Raw genomic sequence first — 19,979 nt, 5'->3', positions numbered from 1 at the left:
AAAATCCTCCAGGGCCCCGCCGGAGAGGTCCTGTTTGCGAGACAAAGAGAGCCCCAGGAATCATTAAAAAGGACTTTTTTTTTTAAGTTTTAGCTAAATCAAATAAACTCCGGCATCCTTTGCGAGGGAGTTTAATGAAGAAAGAAGATTTCCCCCCTCCCCAGCCTTCACAGGCCAGGTTCTAATTTGGATTAGATGTCTGTGTCTCTCTCCTCCGCTGGATTGTAAATTCCTGGTGACAAAGGACTGAGTTGCTCCAAATTAAATCGGACGCCTACTAGCTGGCTACTCTACCTTACTCAGCTGCACACACTTTTTGAGGGCGTCAGCTTGTTACCTACAAAAGTGTCATTCTCAGAGACTGCCCCAATCCTGAGAGAAGGAAGTATTGGGACTTCTCCATTTGAAGCCATTTTTCAAACAGGAACATTGGAGCCCAAATGTGATTTCCCCAAGTTCAGAGGCTGAGAGGCCAGCCTTCTAATTCTCTGCCCATCAAGTTCCTGGGAAAACTGAATGCCCTGGAACACTGTTGGAAAAAGAAGTCACTTACTCTTGTGTCCCTTGGCAACAGGCGTCTCTCTCCATGTAAACACTGGCAATAGCTTAGGAGCGCTGCCTCAAAGCAACTAGCTACAAATCCTTATTTTATAAAAATCTAAGACTCAATGGGGTCTGAAAGACTTTCAAAAGCTCTTCTGAGAGCATCTATACTTGCCAAAGACCTAAGTTTGTAGGCAGCAGAAAAACTGAAGAGTGCCAAGGAGAAGGCTGGGTCCAATAATCCAGAGCAAATGATACATTACTTGAGCAGAAAGGCTGAGGGTTTAATAGCATTTGGTCTTTGCTACTCAACTTTATGACATCCACTGGGACATGTGTCTGTTTACATATAGGGTTTAGTCATTGTCTTTCCATTTATGTTTGGTTTCTGTGTAGTGGTCTTAGTGCCCATATATTTATGTGGTTGGCAATTCTCCCTCTTGGTTTGTCTTTTATCCCTCAAAATAAAATGCTTTAAGGGCCTTCCCATTTTATGTTCCACCACGAAAACCAATGGAATTGCTTAATTATAGGCACCTTTTTGTCAATTGTTCCTTGACTGATTTTCCTGTTTTGTGCCCAAAACCTGAGGTTTACCCCACTGCTCGTTCAAAAATAAACCACTGGAATAATCAGCTCCCAACAGCTGTAAAAATAGAAGAATGCCTATATAGGAACAAAGTCTTACTTCCCAACAGCCCAGCAAGCCTCCGTGTAAATCTTCCCAGGCAGACGTGATCATCTAAACTGAAGAGCGGAAAACTACATGAAAGACTATTATGGAGGAAAGCTTTACCTTAAAGCAGGAGAAAGTCTCCAGCTTAGAAGGAGCTGCAGTGGAACCCCAGATTGTACCAGATCACTAGCTTAGGCAGGAATTTCAGAGTAGGGTCCATCATTATACACAATGAAGACTGGGAAACATGGGCTGTTCCTACAGCTATGTTTAGAAGGCTGCCACCAGAGGTTTTTGAAATGAGAGTAAAAACACACCCTGGAGTTGGTGATTAAATATTCATTAAGACGAAGACATTTCGGTAACTTTAGGGTAGCCAAAGCAGTTTAATCACTTCCCAACCCTACACTGCTCTAGAATCTTTTGTTTTTACATGATTGATTTTGTCATAGAGGAGGCGTGTGCAATTCACCCAAATCAGGGGGAAAAGTGTTTTATGAAGGCATAACTAGAATATTTGTACATTGTAAGAGTCATTTATATGTCACTTTACAAGATCTAATTTTATCTCACAACTCTGAGAGGTAAATTGGGCATTGTTTTTCTTATTTTTAAATGAGGAAACCGAGGCCCAAAGAAGTTGAATAACTTACCAATGATTGCAAATCTACTTTGCATCAGAGAAAAAAAATTTAAACCAGTATCTCCTGATTCCTAGTTCAACACTTAATACCAATCCATAATTTAATTCATGTCACTGAAGAATTTGGAAACAATGAAGATAGAGAAAAATCAACCCATAATGTTTCTTCGACTATTTGGCTCTCTGCCATGTAGATGGGCATCTTAAAAGAAATGGACCAAACCAATGAAATTCCGTGATTCTAAAAAGATCAGTCCACTCCTAAATGATAGATATCTCTGCTTTTAAAAAATCTAACCACTAGAGAGTTTGAGGGTTGTTTACCAAACATGGTCAAGGTATCTCAATAGTCTGGCTACCTCTATCAGGAAGTCATTGCATGAAAAGCATATTCCTGGGTAACAAACATCCATTGTGCTTGACAAGTACCCAGTTTGGGGTGCTCCGGCAGTCTCCACACTCTACTTTTACAGCTGCTCTCCCCCCTCCTTGGAAAATAATCATTTCCACATGCCGTCTTGGTGCTAGGAGACAAAGCCCTGAAAACATTCGGAGCTCACAGACTGGCCACACACAGTGAAGGGGACACACTCTCCAGCTAAAGTGGCTTGAACATGATTTGATCGTTTCCTAGAAAGCTCCATTTTCCCGGCGGTTTAAATTCGAGGAGAGCCGGCACATTATTTGGGGGAAAATCACTCCCACCTCCCAGAGAACAGACAGACCCCTTTACAGTTCGTCCGGGAGAGCTCAGCAAGGAGGGAGTCTGGGCCCTGACCAGCGGGTTTCAGAGAGCCCCGACTTGTCTGCAGGGAAGCCCCAAACTAGCCTTGGAGTGCACTTGTCCTGGGCTGCCCGCCTTTAGTCAGCGGAATAAATCAGCCCTGGAAAAAGCTTGCCATTAGCGGGCTCCGGGCTAGTCAGAAGTTCCCCCAACGTTTGGAAATGGGGGCAGGTAATGAGGCTGGCTTTGTGACTGCAGTCATGTAGATAGAATCAGTCTCCCTCTGCCGCCATCACCAGCCCCACGGAAGGAAGGTAAGCACAATACAGTCACTGTTCCCTTTGGCTTCGCTTGGAACAGGGAGGTCTTTGAAAGGGAACAAAGGCTCAGATTGGAATTAGCTCACCCGGAAGGGAGCTTTCTAGGTACTGAAATTCCTTCGGATTTTACCCATTGCAGAGAAGAAAGTGACTTCCGGTGGAACCTGGATAAACTGTGGTCCTACCGAAAAGACTGAAAATTGGCTGTCATGTGACTAGTTTTAAGAAATCCCAGTTTGTAAAAGTACATTTTCTACGCCCTGCTCTCCCCACCAGCTGTCTTGCCAGTTGGACCCGCATCCAGGACCTGAAGATTTGACCCTTTTCTTTTCTGGAGCCCACTTTACCTGGCTGACTCCCCCTAAGCAGGCTCCACACCTGCCTCCTGCCTGCCAGGCCTCTCCAGTGTCTCTCCCTCTTCCCACTCCACTTTTCCAAGTCTAGCAACACACTCAAAGCAGTCCTGCCCTCTCTACTGAGGGTGTGAGGACAATGTCTCTTCCGATGTAAACTCTATAGACAGTACCGTTTTAAGTTGGATATGCATTATCGGTTAAACCTATAAAATGAACAAAATAGTAAATCAAGCCCCCATGGATAGCTTTGGGTGATTTGGGAGGCATAAATGCCCCAAATGAACATGGAACACTTAACCTTATGAGCCTTTGCAGCTGGGCTCTAATGCATTCCTAGATGTGTCCATCCATCCCACTATGACTCTTTCCACCATTCTCTGACTTTCTACATTTAACTGTAAGCTCCTTCAGGACAAGGACGATCTTCAATTTGTTTTTTTGTATCCTTAGAATACATGGCAAAAACTCAGTGCTTTTTTTTTTAAATTGTGCATTCTGTATAGCAAGCTTCAGTAGTAATTTTTTGTTGTTCACTCATTTCAGTCACGTCCAAATTTTCATGACCCCATGGAGGGTTTTCTTAGCAAAGATACTGGAGTCGTTTGCCATTCCTTCATCAATTCATTTTACAGATGGAGAAACTGAGGCAAATGGGGTTAAGCAACTTGCCCAGGACCATACAGGTCGTACCTAGTGGATATTGGATTTGAACTTGGATCTTCCTAATGTCAGGTTCTATCCACTGAGCCACTAGCTGCTTATACTTGTTATTGATTATACCAAATGATTTAACTTTCCAAGGCCATAATGGACTCCTCCCTTAGAAATCTTTATCCATACATTTTTTAACTGAAATAACAACTAGGGATAGACAGTAGGTTAACATCTGCTGCTATGAACAACAAGGAATAAATTCATGGATCCTCAACAACAAATGTGAGATCACATACTCTATTCAAGGGCCTATACTAGGCACTATGATAGGATATGGAAGAATATAAGACATGGCGCATACACTCAAGGAGTTTACAGTCTAGCTGGAAAGGAATCAGGCCCTCAAGAGCAAAACAAAGTAGTATGTATGAAGAGTTGAATAAGGGGTGCAAACAACAGCTAACTGGAGTCCAGAGGAACTTCTGGCAGAGCTCAAACCCTAGACTGTGAATGTCAGACATCAGTAACATGCCTTAATGATAAATGGTAGACACAGAGAAATATGAATAGCATTTGGTCTCTATTTTAAAATTTAGGAGGCAGAGAACTTAAACATATTCTTCATTCTATCATCATTTATTCAGGACCCTTAAAACTCTAACAAAACAGAGTCTGCATGGTCAGACACTTTAGTGTGGTCAATGAAGCAGATGTAGATTTTTTTCTGGAACTCCCCTGATTTCCCCATAATCTAGTGAATGTTGGCAATTTGGTCTCCAGTTCCTTTTGCTCTTCAAAAACTAGACTGCTCTTCTGGCAATTCTCCATTCCTATATTGCTGAAGCCTACCCTCTTAAGTATAACTGCTGGAGTGTGAAATGAGTGCAGTTGTTTAATAATTTGAACATTCTTTAATATTTCCCTTCTTTAGGATTGGGACATAAAGTGATCTTTTCCAATCCACTGTTGAGTTTTCCAAATTTGCTGGCATATTGAGTGCAGCATTTTAACAGCATCGTCTTTCAGGATTTTAAATTTCAGATGGAATTCTGTCACCTTCGATAGCCTTCTTGCTAGTAATGCTTCCTGAATTCCACTTGACTTCATTTTCCAGGATGTCTGGCTTAGATCAATTAACCGCATTACCATGGTTTTTGCTGATGTTAAAATTGTCCTTGCCACCTTTTCTTCATCTCTGTTTCTGTTAAGTCCCTACCATTTTTTCTTTTATCATATCCATTTCTGCACAAAACATTCCCTTGATATCTCTAATTTTATTGAACATGTTTCTTGTTTTTTTCTATTTCTTCACATTATTCATGTAAGAAAACCTTCGAAAGTCTGCTTGCTATTCTCTGGAATTCTGCATTCAGCTGGTTATATCTCTCTTTCCTTTTCTCCTTTGTCTTTCACTGTCCTTCTTTCCTTGAGTATTTGTAAAGCTTCATCAGAAAGTCACATTGCTTTCTTGCTCTTCTTTTTCTTTGCAATCCTTTGTTGCTGTCACCTGTACAGTCTTGTGATCCTCTGTCCATAGTTCTTTAGGCACTCTAATCCTTTAAATCTAGTTATTGCCTCCACTTCATATTCATAAGAGATGTTCATTAGGTCACATCTAGAGAGTCTTGGGGTTTTCCCTACTTCCTTCCATTTAAGTCTGAATTTGTATCAAGAAACTCGAGATCTGAGCCAAGCCAGTTCTGGATCTTGTTTAAACTGACCGCATAGTGCTTCTTCACTTTGGGCTGCAAAGCCTATAACCAATTTGATTTCTATATTGACCATCTGGTGATGCCCATGCATAAAGTCATCCTTTGGGTTGTTGAAAATATGTAATTATAGTTAGATGTATATGCATATCTACCTATAATTATACCTATACATATATGTGCTTGTGTATTATACACATACATGCATGTTCCTATACATATGTGCACACACACATACCCCTATACATATACAGCTGAGACCGAGTCTCAGTCTCAGGGTCAAACCCCATCTCTGGAACATCTCAGCTGCCCCAGGCAATTCTCTAAGATATAAAATTGCAGAACAAATGCAACTTGAATTAGACAAGACAATTTCAATATCAGCAGTTCCTTCTGCCAATGGCATCACAAGTTGGATACTTCCTGCAAAGTAAAAGTATTCCTGAAAAACTATTTAAGACCAGGACAAATAATAAAGTGAAAGAATGATGGAACCAGGCTAAGATGGAGACAGGAATCCCTCAATGAACAGAGCCATAATTCCCTCTCCACTTTTGAGGGATTCCTTATCTGAAAATCATTTTCCTTGTCTCAGATTTCTTAGATAGTCCCTCAATTCTCTCCTTTGCCACCCACACCCTAGTGTCCACACATCTGCAGCTCTGCTTGGTTTGAGCACTGCAGAGCAAGATGCCCCCACTGAGTACCCCTTGATGTTTGCTCAGTCCCCACTTTTTAGCTTTCTCCTTTAGACTGTAAGCTCTTTGAGGGCGAGAATTCCCTTTTCCTTATACTCCAGTACTAGGCATAGTGCCTGGGACATAATAGAAATGTAATAAATGTCTATTGAATTGAATAGTGCAAAGTCCCCAAATGGACACATACTCATAAACAACTATATGTAAAGAACAACAGAAAATGGCGCTGAAAACCCTAATCATAATTGGCCATTCTGTGCAATAACTGCATTATCCAAGAGACTCAAGACAGGACATAAGAATGCCAGGTCACTTCCTGCTGGGTAGCAGGCAGAGACTGTGGATATGGAAGACCATAGGTATCGTCAGTCTCCATGTGGTAATTAGTTTCTCTGAACATTTTTTCTCTTTTTAGTCTCTCTTTTTTTAATAAGGAATAAATTTCTGGAGAGAAGGCAACATTGTTTTGAAAAATAAAAGTAATCGAAAAAGCAAAAGATAAAAAAATTTTGCAAATAACTGCTTATTGAATTAAAATTAATTTAATTGATTCATTAAAATAGAATTCTTTTCTTCCATATACAGGCCTAATGGACTTTTTTTGACTCTACCACACACATATAATCTAGGTGAGATGATCACAATTCTTGATTTCTCTTTACCTGCTGCTAGCTTAATTTCCTTATTGCATTTTTAACTTGGGGTCTCAGGTAATCAAAGCAGTATGTTCATATTTTCCAAATTCATTCCTAAAATTGCAAAACCTCTCATTAATTAGTCAACTAGAACTGAGCATACATAGTAGTTTATTAAATATTTATTGTTTTAGTTTGATTAATTTATATTAATATATTATTTAATATATTAGAGATTGATTATTTATTATTAAATATTTGAAATTTAATTTAAAATCAAATATGTATTTAATGAACTGGGATGGGAGTTCAGAGCTAATTGACTTAATGAGGCAGCCTGGCTAGTGGAGAATTGGCCTCAGAACTGGGTTCAAATATTTGCTTTGACACATATTATGTTAGCCTGAGTAACTTAGTCTCTCAATGTTCCTGGCAACTCTCTAAACTATAAATTGTCCCCCCCAAAAAGCTACTAACCTACTTTAGTATGGTGAGTTCCTTCGACAAATGGAATCACAGGTCCAGTTCCTCCACCTATTATTGAATAAACTCCAGAATCTTCTTTTCTCATCATTATTTCACTCCTTTCTCTTTCCTCCTCACTATGTTTTTGCTTTTGTCTGCATCCTCTGTGTTTAGCACAATTCCTGGCCCACAGTAAGCCCTTAATAAATGACCCACCAACTTCTCTTTTAGGTAGAGCTGCCCCTTGATTGCAGAACATTGTGTATGGGCTGCCCAGTTGATTTACTGCTAGGCTGGATCAAGCAGATTACTCTTCAGGGCCGGCTCCTCCGCAGTCTTGGCTGCTTCAGCTACCAGAAAATTGCTACGGACTCCAGTTGCTGGTCCTCTGGTGGCCCATCTGACCTTTGAAAGCTCAGCTCATCATTTCTGATACTCATCAACCCAAGATCAGTAATAAATAAAAGCACAAAGACAGAACAAACAGCAATGCCGTGCATCCATGGCCACTCCGCCATGATGGGGGCACGAGGGCAGCCGCCACCTCTCCCCCCACCTTGCCACCAGGGAACTGAGTACTTCTGTTTGTTCAGGATTTTTAAAATATGTACAGATAATCATTTTTAAATGCTATTTTGAAAAAGGGCTACCAGACTGGAGAAGAAACCCATAATAAACACACACATGCAGAGTCAGAAAACTTGCCATGTATTGAAAAGAGCAGAGAAAATGGGACAAAACCCTGGGGGACACACACAATTAAAAGGCATGACATGGAGGAAGAACTGAGATAGGAAACTATGAGAGACTAATTGGATAGACAAAAGAACCAGTAGAAAGCAGTGCCCAAAGAAAGGATCTAGAAGAGGTGATCAGTAGTTTCAAATGTTGTCATGAGGTTAAAAATAATGAGGATTGAGAAAAGGCCATTGGACTTGTCAATTAAGAGAGAACTTTGAAGAAAGGAATTTTGAACCATGATATTAGAAACCAGCTTTCTGTGTAATGTCAACATGGATTTTTGGGTGACTCAGTTTACCTTTGCTTTTGAGAAACCCCGGTACTAAGCACGTGTGTTTTTGATTTAAACATTCAGCAACCGTTCAGGTGACCCAGCCAGATCTATGGTCCTCTGCAGAAGGAAACGGCAAACGTCTCCACGATCTCTGCCAAGAAAACCCCATGGACGCTCTGGTCCACGGAGGCCCAAAGAGGAGGGCAGGACCGACAACTCAACCACAAAAACCCAACTGTAAGCAGTCAACAATGAGCTGATCTCTTCACGAGCCTTCCTGTTTCTCCACAAGGGAAGAGTTAAATAAAGGTCTCAGAAAATAAATTCTCCGGCTCCTTCTCCCCGGCCTCACACGTCTCTTTTCAGACATCCCCATTAACAGTCTTTGCACAATAACAGTTAAACTGCCAGTCTCTCCAGATTCTGTTACCTCCAAAAAGACAGAGCAGCACTTATCTACAGTCTGTGAAAGAAGCCATTGAAGCTGGTCTTACCCAGGTATGCAAAGCGCATGAAGCACTGAAGGCGCTCACAAAACACACACACATACAAAGACCAAGATTTCTGCGCTTTTAATTCTTCCTAATTACTGGAGTTCAGCTGGTAGAGCCAGCCGGGGGTACTCCTGGGGATGTGTTTCTCCCATTCCTCCCTCAGTGCTCCAACCAGGACTCTTCCACAGAAGAAGACGACGTGCGACTGCTCTGCGTCTCCTTCCTGCTAAATGATGTCCTCTTCAGAAGGAATCTTTTGAGCTATGATGCCCAACATTATTCTGCCTGACATACATAATTGTATTACATTGCTATGATTAAAGCTAATGAGACCTTGAAATTCATCAAAAAAAATAGTCATCAAAGTACATTTTCTCCTGGTGAATTCATTAATAAAATGGAGGATTCCATATACAAATATATGCAAGTCATTCCCAGGCTGTCGAGTCCCTTAAACATGCCGTTCTGACTAGGAGAGGCAAAGGCTCAGGAGACTAGACACAAATAAGACTTGAGTTTCATGCTGAGGTAAAGCAATTGACTTTGTCTTGATGTTCATAAATATGTGTTGTGTAGTTGTATGTTAGCTGTGTGCCACCATCACCAACTCCCTCCCCCCCACCATGGAACTGGGATTTTATTAAAGGATTCTCTAGTTAAATATATTTTATATAAGTGACTTGCCCAGGGTCACACAGCTGGGAAGTGTCTGGGGTCATATTTGATTTTTTATTATTTTATTATATTATATTATAATATAAGATATTCTGTCTCTGGGCCTGACTCTCAATCCACTGAGCCACCCAGCTGCCCCCAAGAGGCTGAATTTAAAGAGAAGAAATTTGGCAAAATTTGGGAGAAACTGAGAATTTAAAAACTGAATCTCAAGGCTTACTTGAGATTACAGATTACTACTTCAGATTCCCTTTCCAGGTTTTAAGGGAAAGAGAATCTAAGACAATGATAGAATATATAAAATAACTAAAATGGATTTGGGAAGATCAAGGAGGATAAGGGGATATATTCTAAAACGGAAAGTTACAAGAGAATAAGAAGACAGTTGGCAAGATAAAGCAAGGTAGATGAGATAAAGGAAATGGAATAATTAATAGATAAAACCAATTGATAGAGCAGAGTAGTAAGTGGAATAAATAGAGGAAAGAGAAAGATGACTGTTATAACACTGAAGGGGGATGAGCTTGGCTGTGACTGTGGAATCTTGTTGAGAAAAAGAATAGTGATTCTAATGAAATCAAGTCATTTAGAAGTGATCATTACCTGTAAAAATTTTAACTTAATGCTAAGGGGTGAATTGTAAACATTCATAAATTCTATTCAGAAACAAGGCTGGAAATCTTAGTCATTGAGGAGAACAGAGGAAATTGGCTTGTATAAAAAATATGAAGTTTGCATTTGTGCCGTAGCTGAGAGACTGTGTTCCTGTGTTCCAAGTGTAGATCAGAAGGTGAAAGGAACTGAAGACAACCTCTCCACCCTCCAGGTATTAGGAAGAATGAACTTCTAAAGGGAAAAGATGCAGGGCTTCAATGGGAAAGAAAAAAGGCATCTGTATTGCATGAGAGAACATCACCCAATGGAAGTGTTACCCAGAGGGGAAAATAAAAGGAAGGGTCAGCTATCTAGTTAGAACTGAAAAACAAATTTTAGGCACTTTCTGAAGAGGAGACAACTGGATACTCTGAGGAGGATGGAGCTGCTTTTCTTCCAAAGAAAGATAGAATGGAGCCACAAAAGTTAACAGTTGAAAGATCATCTACTCAGAAGCAGAGGAGGAGGAAGAGACAAATAGCAGCAGTTGCTAATTCCATGCTCTGGAGTACTGAGGCAGCTATCTGTTCTCCGTTCTCGTATTATGATCATAGAGGACTATGTCATCTTCCTGGGGCATGTATCCAAGACATGACAAAGAACCTCCCTGGATTTATCAAAATAGATGACCACTAAGAACTTTTGATGATTCAGGTGGGCAAAAATGGCACTATCAGAAGGAACCTAACAAGTATGTGCAGAAACTGAAGACCAGAGAAAGGAGCAGAGCTTTGTGCTTTCCTCATTATTACCCACTGAAACAAAGGATATGGATGGGGGAAAAACCCTAATTTGTAAGTAAACAGATGGCTAAGCAAAAGAAGTCTGAGAATGAGATTTGGATTTCTGGATCATGACTTATAATATAGAGTTGACAGAGTACTATCCCAAGATGGCATTGTACTTAATAAAGACTGGTAATAATATGTTTTTCAAGTATCTTGCAAATCTAATCAAAAGGACTTTAAACTAAAAAGGATGAGGAAGTTAGAAGACTATATATATCTCCAGTGCTCAGTCCTGAAGTAGGCTACCTTTACAGAAAAATGGTAGAGTGGATAGAGAGAAGTCGGGAAGACTCGTCTTCTTGAGTTCAAATTTGGCTTCAGATATTTACTTGTTATGTGACCTTGGGCAAATCACTTAACCCTGTTTGCCTCAGTCCCTCATATGTAAAATGAGCTGGAGAAGGAAATGGCAAGCCATTCCACTATCTTTGTCAAGAAAATTCCAAATGGGGACATGAAGATTCGGACATGACTAAAATAACTGAACAACAATAGAATAGTAGCTCAAAAGAATAAAAGCTCAGACACAGAGAAATTCACAGGACAGAAAAAATGAGTTGAGTAATAATCGATGGTTTCAATTGTATTTACACAAAACTCCAAAGTTTAAACACCAAACCAAAAAATCTCGATGTGTTGAAGCAAAAGGTTTGGAGGAGGGATTTTACTTTCATAGCTATCACTGAAATTGGTGGAATGAAGGCTATGACTGTACCATGGCTCTGGAAAAGTACGCCTGCTTCTAAAGAGAGAACAAAGGGAAAACTGGTATGTGGGATTTTTAATTAAGAAAACACTATCATAAAAGGAGATTCACAAGCCAGAAAGAAAGCTGGTAAAGAGAAGCTGGCTTCAAGGCTTGCTGAAAGAAATTCTATTCTCACTACCAAGGAGGAACTAGTTGCTAGAGGAGATTAAGAAAACTGGCCATTGCCTGACATGTACCCCAAATTTGAGAAAAGCAGATTTCAGTGGGTTCAGAGGGGGAAATAGGGATACCAAGAATGAAAATGCCTCAAGGAGAGCCAGATGAAGAAAGACAAGACAGGAATAAAAATGAATTCTGAAAGCTAACTGGAAATAATCCTAATGAGAAGTGGGATGCAGGGTCAGAGGGAATGAAGATTTGTCTGAAGAGACCACAGTGAAAGCAGAGGGAACTCATCCAACCTATATTTTTAGAATATGTGTGCAAAAGATGAAAGCAAGGCCAGGTAATAAGTAAATGTTTTAAAATTTGGTTCAAGGATGCTAAATCCTAAATTGAACTAGAGACAAGAAGGTGGTTTAAAATGGCTTCATTTGATTTCTATAAAGGAAGATCAAGGAAAATATTAGACAATTACTTTTGTGGATAGAATAACTGACAATAAAAGAGCAGAGATGCTCAATTTTTATTTAATTCTGTTTTCCTTGCAAAGGAGAATGATCTTTTTACTGAAAATGGCAAAATAAATATGAGTAATTGGAAGTTGATTCCCAAGAAAAATTAGATAATAAATAATAAAGACCCTAGTTGATTCTGATGAATTCAAGTACTCTAGCTCAGATGAAAGACCATGCCCCATACTCAGATCCTAAACGAGCTGGCAGATATGATTTCTGAATATTTAATCACAGATATCTGAAATAAATTGATCAACCAGTCAAGCAAAAAGCATGTACTGAATCTTACTTTGTGCTAGGCACTGTATTAAACACTGAGAATACAAAGAAAGACCAAAAAAAGTCTCTGCCTTCAAGGAGCTCACATTCTAATGTGTGAGACAATGTACCAAAAATATTGTACTTACAAGATATATACAATATAGTTGGAAGATGACAGAGGGCTACTCTACCAGGAAAGAATTCTGGCAGAAGTTAAGAATGAGCTGAGTCTTAAAGGAGGACAGAGAAGACAGGAGGCCCAGAGGTAGAGGGTGGGCATTCCAGGTATAGGAGGCAAGCAATAAAAAGATAAAAAGCTGAGACGTAGAACATTGTGATGAGGGACAGCAAGAAGCCTAATGTTACTAGGTTGTAGAGTATGACAGTAAACTGTAAGAAAAATTGAAAGGTAAGAAGGGGCCAGGTTGTGAAGGGCTTTAAATGTCCAATAGGGTTTTATATTTGATGAAAGGGTTGAGTGGGGTATTAAGAAGTCAATGGAAATCTGGCCTCAGCCACTTCCTAGCTGTGTGACCCTGGGCAAGTCACTTGACCCCCATTGCCTACCCTTACCACTCTTCTGCCTTGGAGCCAAAACACAGTATTGACTCCAAGACGGAAGGTAAGGGTTTAAAAAAAAAAGAAGTCAATGGAGTTGAATAAGGGAGCAGGGGTGACATAATCAGATCTGAGCTTTGGGGAAATTATTTTGATAGCTAAGTGGAAGAGTCAAGGAGACCAACCAGAAAGTTATTAAATACTTCAGGTGATGATAGCCTGAGTTTAAAAGCATTATGAGAGAAAAAGGAAATATATATATATATATATATGCGAGATTCTGTTAAGATAGAAACAAAAAGAGCAGTAACAGATTAGTTATTAGGGGATGGTGGTAAAAGTGGATGATGAGATGAGCATTGCACTGTGTTTGTGGGCCTTTGTGACTAGAAGGGTTGTAAGATCCTTCACAGTAATAGAGAAATTCAAAAGAGAGCAGAATTTCAGAGGAAATAGAATGAGTTCTATTTTGGACATATTGAGTTAGAGATGACTACAGGATTTTTAATTTAATATGTTCAAGAGACAGTTGGTAATGAGAGACCAGAGCTCAGGAAAGACTCCTCCAGTTGAAGGGAAAAAGAAAACAGCACCACAGAACTGAAGAATGGAAGATATTTTTCTAATGTTCAAAAAAGAGGAAAAGAATGGTTTGAAATCTATGAACCAGTGATCTTGATCTTGGTTCTGGGGGAAATTTTTAGAAAAGATCATTACAGAAGTGGTTGGAGAATATCTATAAAAAGAAAATTGTGATTAAAAAGAAATGAGATGATATCATAAAAATGTCATGCTAAACAAAACTAATTTCTTTTTTGTAAGGATAGCTAAACTAGTAAATGAGTAGAATTCTTTTTTTTCTGAAAATTTTTATTTAATTAATTAATTTTGAATATTTCCCCATGGTTATAAGAATCATGTTCTTTCCCTCTCCTCCCCTGACTCCCCCACCCCCATAGCTAATGCACAATTCCACTGACTTTTACATGTGGCGTTGGTCAAAACCTATTTCCATATTATTGATATTTGCACTGGGGGTGATCATTTATAATCTACATCCCCAATCATATCCCCATCGACTCACATGATCAAGCATTGTTTTTCTTCTGGTTTTCTGCTCCCACAGTTCTTTCTCTGGATGTGGATAGCATTCTTTCTCCTAAGTTCCACCAGAATGTCCTGGATCACTGCATTGCCACTAATGGAGAAGTCCATTACATTCGGTTGTACCACAGTGTATTAGTCTCTGTGTACAATGTTCTGGTTCTGCTCCTCTCACTCTGCATCACTTCCTGGAGGTTGTTCCAGTCTCCATGGAATTCCTCCACTTTATTATTCCTTTGAGCACAATAGTATTCCATCACCAACATATACCACAGTTTGTTCAGCCATTCCCCAATTGAAGGGCATCCCCTCATTTTCCAATTTTTTGCCACCACAAAGAGTGCAGCTATGAATGTTCTTGTACAAGTCTTTTTCCCTATTATCTAAATGTGGATATCATTTATCTGGTTTTTAGCAAATCATTTGATGATGTATCACATATTATTTTCTGTGTAGAGAATACAAAAATAATATAGATTATATGATAATTGAATTAGATGAATTGAAAGGTGGTTAGGTGACCAGACTCAAAAAGTTACTGTTAATGGTTGGCAAACTATCAACAGGGCAAAAGGAGAACCAAAAGAGAACCTTAGGGATAGGAGCTTGTCCCTGCCTGTCTTTACATTTTTATCTTTGTCTTGGATAAAAAAATATATGTTGTATGTTCATCAAATTTGTTCCAGGAACTATGCTAAGCACTTTATAAATATTATTTCATTTCATCTTCACAACGCCCTAGGAATCACGTTGTATTCTTACTCCAATTTTACAGTTCAGGAAACTGAGACAAAGAGAGATGAACTTGCCCAGGGTCACACAACTAATGAGTATTTGAGGCTGAATTTGAACTCAGGGCTTCCTGACTCCAGACTCAATCCACAGTATCTCCAACTTCCCCAATAGAATAGGAAGAGTTCAAATATCTCTAGCATCTTAAGGCTGGCAAAGCAACATTTCATTCGATATTCACAATAGGTCTGTGAGGCAGGTACTATACCTACTATTGTTCCCATATTAGAGAGAAGGAAACTGAAGCTCAGAGAATTTAGAAAACTATCTGTTGTTTACACAGCTAATAAATTTCAGCAGCAAGATGTCTTCCTAATCTATTAAATACAAGAAAAATAAGCTACCAGACAAAATTGAATGGTACCCAAGTAGTTGGATATTATTGTTGTTGTTCAGTCATGTCTGACTGTATGTAACCCCATTTGAGGTTTTATTGGCAAATTTACTGGAGTAGTTTGCCATTGCCTTCTCCAGCTCATTTTACCAATGAGGAACCTGAGACAAACAGGGTTAAGTAACTTGGCCAGAGTCACATAAAGAGTAAGTAACTGAGGCTATATTGAACTCAGATCTTCCTGACTTGAGGTCAAAGAAAGAAGGAAGGAAAGAAGGAAGGAAGGAAGGAAGGAAGGAAGGAAGGAAGGAAGGAAGGAAGGAAGGAAGGAAGGAAGGAAGGAAGGAAGGAAGGAAGGAAGGAAGGGAAGGGAAGGGAAGGGAAGGGAAGGGAAGGGAAGGGAAGGGAAGGGAAGGGAAGGGAAGGGAGGGAGGGAGGGAGGGAGGGAGGGAGGGAGGGAGGGAGGGAAAGGGAGGGAAGGAAGGAAGGAAGGAAGGAAGGAAGGAAGGAAGGAAGGAAGGAAGGAAGGAAGGAAGGAAGGAAGGAAGGAAGGAAGGAAGGAAGGAAGGAAGGAAGGAAGGAAGGAAGAGAGAGAGAGAGAAAGAGAGAGAGAGAGAAAGAGAGAGAGAGAGAAAGAAAGAAAGAAAGAAAGAAAGAAAGAAAGAAAGAAAGAAAGAAAGAAAGAAAGAAAGAAAGAAAGAAAGAAAGAAAGAAAGAAAGAAAGAAAGAGAGAAAGAGAGAAAGAGAGAAAGAAAGAAGAGAAAGAAGAAAGAAAGAAAGAAAGAAAGAAAGAAAGAAAGAAAGAAAGAAAGAAAGAAAGAAAGAAAGAAAGAAAGAAAGAAAGAAAGAAAGAAAGAAAGAAAGAAAGAAAGAAAGAAAGAAAGAAAGAAAGAAAGAAAGAAAGAAAGAGAAAGAAAGAAAGAGACCATAGTCAAATTCCAGACTGCAAGCAGTCAAATTTAAAGAGATGAAATATGAAGGAACCACAGTCAGGATCATGCAAAACTTAAATACAACTACCTCAAAGGAAAGGTAATCTTGGAATATGATAGTCTGAAAACAAAAGAAAGAGCTTTACAACCAAGAAAAGCTACTCCTACCAAAAAGTTACATATAATGGCTAGAGCTGTGATTTCATTGGTAAAGGGATCTACTAGATGAAGAAGCTCCTTCTATCAATGCAGGCCAATACTTTTTCTATAACTTAGCTTTCAGGTAGAGCTCCCTACAATATTGAGTGTTTAAATGATTTGCCCATGATCATGGTCAATATGCATAAAAGGTGTGACTTCAACCTAGATCTTGTTGATTTTGAAACCAGCCCTCTATTCACTAAGTCATGCTTATTCTAGTTATAATCCAGTGAAACTGAATATACTTCTACAGGGGAGGAAATAAACTTTTTTAGAAATCTCTCAAGCATGCCTATGAAAAAAACTAGTGTTGGAAAAAATGTTTGAATGTAATCACAGGAAACAAGACAAACCTAGAAGGTTACTCTCATTGAACAATTTGAAGGCATTAAATTATAATTATATTTACATCTTCATAGGAGGAGGAAAGGAAGAGAGAAGATATTATTGTCCTTTTAAATCCTTACTTCCTTCCAAAGCCAAAGAGGGAGCAAAGAAAAAATAAACTTGAGATCTGGGCATAGCTGTATGCTGATTTATTTGACTGAAGAAAGTAAAGAAAAAGGAGTGTTTAATTAGTATGTTAAAGAAGAAATGAGGAAGAAGAAAGATTCACCATTGAGGCATGTCATAAAAATATGTAAATATGGAGTCAGTATACATTTCATGAACCTCACTGCTATCTGAATCAAGAGAAATAATATTGGGCATACATACCGAACTGTGTATTGGAGAAATACATTCAACTCAATAGAAATATGAAGGAAACGAGGCAAGAAAGATTGAGGTTCCATAGGGAAAGAAATAAAAGGTATAACTCAGTAACATCAATCTATGCTCAGGACAAAAGAGTAGGATTATACCATTCTAGTTATGGAAAAAATTACTATTTATCTCAATCTCTTCCTTTTGTCATATTATTTTTCTTGCAAAAAAGGGGGGCATACGGATCAAAGAAAGGAAACATTATAGGATGGAAGAAAAAAGTAGTAGATATAACTATGAAATGTGAATGGTGTGAACCCCCTCTTAAAACAAAGGATTATAGAATAGATCAGAAAGTATAATCTAACAATATGTTGTTTACAAATAACATATTTGAAAGATAAGTATTCCCACAGAGTTAAGATGAGAGGATGGAGTAGCATCTATGAAGCTTCAGACAAATTTTTAAAAAAGGTAATACTATGGGAGGGGTAACAGGTGGGGGGGGGGGAAGAAAATGATCTTTGTTTCCAATGAATAATGTTTGAAAATGACCAAATAAAATAATGTTTAAAAGGAAAAAAGTAGTAGTCATGTTTTTTTGACAAGGTAAAAGTAAAATTAATGAGATTAGGAATCCTAACCAATGCTGATAAATGTTTAACAAGCATGTCTTCAAAGATGCAGGATGCACTTTTAATTGTAGTCTTAACTATTAACATTTTCTTTCATTAACATCACTATCTTAAGTCCAAATAATTAACAATAAATGAAGCCTTGGTTTATAACATTTGCTGATTTCTAAAGTATACATTCTTAAATTGGAAATTTACAAGATTTTTCAAACCAGTTGGAGCTGTCTTAAGTACACTCATGATCCTTTCTCAATAGTTGGTGAATTTGAGTCTATTTAACATTATGCTACATAACTAGTAAGGGTCTGAGGTCAGATTTGAACTCAGATCTTCCTGTCTCTAGGTCTGTTGTGTGTATATATGCCCAACTTTATTCCTCTTGGTTCAGATAACACTGACGTTCATGAAATGCATACTGACTCCATAGTTACATATTTTTCTGACATGTCTCTATCCACTATACTACCTAGCTGCCTCCTATTACTTCCTACTTTTTTCATTATCTCCTTTCAAATGTTTGACCTTTTATGATGAATTTTCTTAAAAATTTATCTAGTTCTATAAAGTAGTCCTTTGGAAGTTTGATTGACATGACACCGTCTATAAATTAATAGAGCTGGTATCATAATTTGCATTCTCTTAGAACAGCATATCCATTAGCAATTAATTCCTCTCCATTTATTTTAATCTTTCCTATGTTTCTGTAAGGAATTTTTTAAAGTTACCATAATTGTATTTGTCTTAGAAAGTGGAATCTGCGATATGTTCTTCATTTAGAAATAACTTGGATGATAATTTATTTTCCTATTTCTTTCTGTTAGGATTTGTTGATGATGTACTAAGAAACTGATTTTTGTGGGTTTACTTTATATCTTACTACATTACTGAATTTAGTAATTATTTTTATGAATGTTTTAGTTGAAACTCGGGGGTTCTTTAAACTATTGTAGCACCCACAAAATGCAATAAATAGAAGAAGGAGGACTATCCTACCAATTTCCCAATTTAAAAAAATTCATCTCATTTTTCATCTAATAAAAAATCCATTTTTCTACTGCCAGCCTCACTCTCTCCTTGAAAAAAAAAATCTTCATAAAATAATGCATTCCCAAACAAAACAAATTTCCACATTGCCCAAGTTAGAATATAGGTGTCTCATTGCTCATCTTCGGTCCATCGTCTCTCTGTCCTGAGCGGCATGCTTAATCACTGGTCCTCTGGAATTCTGGTTGGTAACTGCATTGATCAGGGGTCATAAGTGTTTTAAAACTGTTTGTTTTTACAATGTTGTTTTCCTTGTTTGAATTGTTCTCCTAGTTCTGCTCACTAAACTGTAGCAGTTCATATCATTCTTTCTAAGATTGTCTGAAAGTTTCCCTTTTGTCATTCTTGAGGGCAGAATAGTATTCCATTACATTCATAGACCATAATTTGCTCAGCTATTTGCTTTCAATTGATGGGTAATCATTATCTTTGCCACCACAAAAAAAAAGAGCTTCTATATAGTTTTCATATATATGGATCTTTTTTGATGTCAGACCCCAAATAAGCTGTTATCACTGGCTCAAAGGGAATATACATTTTAGTAACTTTTGGAGTAGTCTCACATTTCTTTCCAGAAGGACTGGACCAATTCACAGCTCCACTAATATACTTTCTTCCTGCAGCCCCTGTAACATTGATCATTTTCCATTTTTGTAGAGACCAGTCTACTCTAATATGTACTAGGCGAAGCTGCTGAAATAGTCGCCCCAGGGAGCCAGAAAATAATGCTAATGCTCATTCATGTAATGCATGCCTTAACTATAATTAAATAGATATATTGATATACATGTTAATTACTACAAGTTTCAGTTGCTTCTGTTTTATTATTATTTTCTTTGGGTTTTGATCGTATTAGATATGTACTATGGATAAATTAGTCTCTGATGGATTACTGTTACATGAACATAGTTCTGTTGATGCATATTTTAGAAGGTATAAGCCTACCGATGCTATGTTGTTTTCATTTTGTTTGTTGCT

The 19,979-nt window shown here is 38.4% G+C and overlaps 1 long non-coding RNA gene across 2 annotated transcripts in view; it reads left to right on the top strand.

Moving 5' to 3' along the window:
* The first annotated feature begins 2,420 nt into the window (after window positions 1-2,420).
* The window catches only part of LOC130455353 (uncharacterized), a 30,854-nt gene continuing 13,295 nt past the window's right edge, over window positions 2,421-19,979 (top strand). For both annotated transcript variants that reach the window (XR_008913265.1, XR_008913264.1), the window contains exon 1: window positions 2,421-2,900. This is a non-coding gene — a long non-coding RNA (uncharacterized LOC130455353). The remainder of the gene's footprint in view (window positions 2,901-19,979) is intronic.

The sequence above is a fragment of the Monodelphis domestica genome, chromosome 7 (genome assembly GCF_027887165.1).
Source record: "Monodelphis domestica isolate mMonDom1 chromosome 7, mMonDom1.pri, whole genome shotgun sequence".
Lineage (NCBI taxonomy): Eukaryota > Metazoa > Chordata > Mammalia > Didelphimorphia > Didelphidae > Monodelphis > Monodelphis domestica.
Note: the sequence above shows the minus strand (reverse complement) of the source record. Positions and strands in the feature narration are given on the sequence as shown.